At 41.4% G+C, this 3,509-nt stretch overlaps 1 pseudogene; it reads left to right on the top strand.

Moving 5' to 3' along the window:
- Nucleotides 1-1,785: 1,785 nt before the first annotated feature.
- LOC114631508 lies at nucleotides 1,786-2,260 on the top strand (annotated as a pseudogene).
- The last annotated feature ends 1,249 nt before the right edge of the window (nucleotides 2,261-3,509 follow it).

The following is a 3,509-nucleotide window of genomic DNA, read 5'->3' as shown; positions in this document are numbered from 1 at the left end:
GGTGAAAGGACTGGAGGAGCAGAGGGGATTTGTAACCCCATAGGAAGAACAATGTTGGCTTGCCAGACCACTCAGTGTTCCCAGGGAATAGACCACCAAATGAATGAGTGTACAGGGGAGGGATCCATGGCTCCAGACGAGTATGTAGCAAAGAATGGTCTTGTCTGACATCAATGGGAGGGTAGGCCCTTGGTCCTGTGGAGGTTTGATGCCCAAGCATAAGAGGATACTAGAGCAGAGGAGTGGGAGGGAGTAGGTCAGTGGGTGAGGGAGAAGCCTCATAGGGGCAAAGGGGAGGGTTAAAGGGGTGGATGTGATGTGGGGTTGTAGAGGTGTAACCAGGAAGGGGGATATCATTAGAGATGTAAATGTATTGAGTGATTAACAAAAAAAAAATGATTAAAAAAATGATGGCTTGAGGACAAGTCATTGCTGTGTCTGGCCTATAACCCATGTTAGAAAAAAATTCAAAAGACAAGTAAACTTTCTCAATACTATATGAAATCAGAATTCAGTGCATGCATATAAATAGCTGAAGATTAAACATTCACTTATATATTGTCTGTAATTGCTTACACACCACAAAGCAGAACTGAGGAATATGGCCTAAACAATCCCAAATATTGGTTCACTCTTTCTTTGTGGATTCTAGAACAAGAGACTTGGGCACAAAATATCAGAACTGAGTAAGTAACAAAACCTCAAAAACATAGTAGATTTAACATTAATATCAAGTAAGAATTAAATATGCTACCTAGAATGTCTTAATCTGTGTAAAAAGTAGAGAAGTTCTTTTTAAATTTTTTTCTACAATGTAATTAAAGAGATATCTTCATATTATTACCCATTCATTTCTATATTTTTAAATTATTTGTTAAGCTTTGCACATATGTTCTGATTGTATGATGTGTGTGCATATATGGGCACGGATGTGAGAGACTGAATATATATCCGTAGCATGACATACTTATGGAAGCCAGATAGTCCCTCACTTTCCACTTTGTATATGTGTGATGGTTTGTAGATGTTTGGCTCAGGGAATGGCACTGTTAGATAGTGTGGCCCTGTTGGAGTAGGTGTGGCCTTGTTGGAGTAGGTGTGTCACTGTGCTTGTGGACTTTAAGACCCTCATCTTAGCTGCCTGGAAGTCAATATTTTCCTAGCAGCCTTCAAATGAAGATGTAGAACTCTCAGCTCCTTCTGTACCATGCCTGCCTGGATGTTGCCATGTTCTACCCTTGATGATAATGAACTGAACTTCTAAATGTCTAAGCCAGCCCCAATTAAATGTCCTTATTACAGTTGCCTTGGTCATAGTATCTGGTAACACCAGTAAAACCTTAAGACAGTGCAGCAGGATGTTTTGTTGTTTCTTGGTGTGTATGAAAGGCGGACTGGACCATGACTTTCTAGGGATTTTTGTGACTACCATTTCACTATAGTAGTGCTGAGATTGAGGTTTTGTGCTACCTTACCAAGTCTGTCTTCTAAAAGATTCTGATGAAGCAATCTTATATCCTCACAATTGTGCAGCACATACCTTACAAAGCCATCTCTCCAGGTAGTTTAATTCTTTTCTATCTCCTCTGAAAAGAGAACAAGAAGCACATTGTGCTATCTGATCACACAGTCACCATCATCTTCCTTAAGTATTAGAATTTTTCCTCTCTTTATCTATAGACAACTTGCCATTATTGAAACTCATCAACCTCTTTTCCTTCTTGAAGCTCTATCTTCAAGAAGTAATTGACAACTTCTCTATACCCTCTCCACAACGTGCAAACTATGTCCCACTCTTGCAACCATCTCCACACCATAACTGGCCTGAGGGCCCTGGCTCCAGCTTCCTCCATAGGCCTGGAACTCTGACGAGGTTCAGATCCCGAGATATTGATCTTCGACCCTTTCTTGGAGCAGGAGGTAGCCTCTGCGACGTGTCTGAACACTTCTCTAAAAATGCAGCAGAAGGGTGTTCCACCCTCAAGTGGTCCAGCAACAGCTACAAACCGAGGAACCCAACATTGCCAATAGGGTCCTCTTTCTCCTGTTCACCATCATCGTCTACCAGATTTTGATAGCTAAAGAGGGTGCGTCGCAGCTCCTGGCTCCAGAGGATGCTGCCAGCACAGTATCACCTGACCCCATCTCTGAGCCCGTTGTTGTGCCCATGATCTTTGAGCCTTTGACCCTAACCTCAGGGTCTTTGGACTATGCTCTGGATCTCAAAGCTTTTCTCCAACATCACCCGGCAGCTTTCTAAATGCAATGGGTCACAGTCCAGAAAAGACAAAGAGGCACTATGGGTACCCAGTGCGTGAAAATGTACCCCAAACTAGGACTTCTAAGGCAATGCTAATCAGAATACTACTGTCAAGATGTCAGTGCTTGGGGTGAGCCAGATGCATTGCTGGTTCTGGATAGGCTCACTGAGGATGGACAGAGGCCTTCTCAGTATCTAATTAATATTTATGTATTTATGTGTATCCTCCTAGTTGGAGGAGGGTTGTATGTAACATTTATTCTAACTCATGGAGGGGTGAGAGATAACACCCTTGCTGTAACACAGGTACATATTACAATTTATGGGGTAGGTGGGACAGATATGTGAGAGGGAGAAACCGGGTGGTAGGACTCCCAGCTTGGGGATTAGTCTTGGTTGGGGGGGAAGGCGCATACATTTAGGGGTTAGTCCATCTTCCAGCTTTTCGACTCTGTAGTCTGTTGTAAGGCTTGAGCAGACCCTTGGGAATATGAACTACAAGAAGACAGAGGCTGTGTCTTATTCCTTTGTCCATGTGTTCTTTATATGCTGCAAACACAGGTATCTAGAAAATAACTTTTAAAACAAAGCATGTGTGATATTTTTAAGTTGCCAAATAAAATAGCTAAACCATACAACATTTAAAATCATTGTCATAGCTTGGTATGAATCTTGACTGTGCTGTTTAATTAGGATATAAAACTCTAAGTAAATTTTTCTTGTCTTTGAATTCCTGATATGTGACAGCAATACCTATCTATTTGACAGGTTGTAAGCATTAATAGGATAATGTCTTTAAAATCCCTGGGTATATATGAGGGTTCAATAAAGGGTAGCAGCTCTTTCTCTGCAATTATCACTCTGTTAAGCTGGATTTGTAGGCTTTTAAGATATAACTGTCCTACAACTAGGTCACAAAGATGCAGAAGTGCAGGGGAACAAAGGAGCTCAATCATCATTGCATAGATATCCCTGCTGCAGACCCAGGAACTGATTCCTCATCAGCAGACTTGAATCCTGATGAGTGACTAGGATGCCTCTATCTTAACACTATATACCAAATATGGACGCTGTTTTAGATATCTGTAAAGTCAAATATAACCTCATATGTAAGAATCCTATGCTAACTAATAATGTTTGCATGAAGTACTTCTGTAGCAAACTTGGAAATGATGTCCCTTATTCCCCCAGCAGCCTACATCCCATGCAGTGTTTAGCACTGCAGACTAATCATATTCTGATGCTCCTG

The sequence above is a fragment of the Grammomys surdaster genome, unplaced genomic scaffold (genome assembly GCF_004785775.1).
Source record: "Grammomys surdaster isolate TR1022 unplaced genomic scaffold, NIH_TR_1.0 363, whole genome shotgun sequence".
NCBI classification, from domain to species: domain Eukaryota; kingdom Metazoa; phylum Chordata; class Mammalia; order Rodentia; family Muridae; genus Grammomys; species Grammomys surdaster.
The sequence above is the reverse complement of the archived record's forward strand: the minus strand, read 5'-3'. Positions and strand labels throughout refer to the sequence as shown.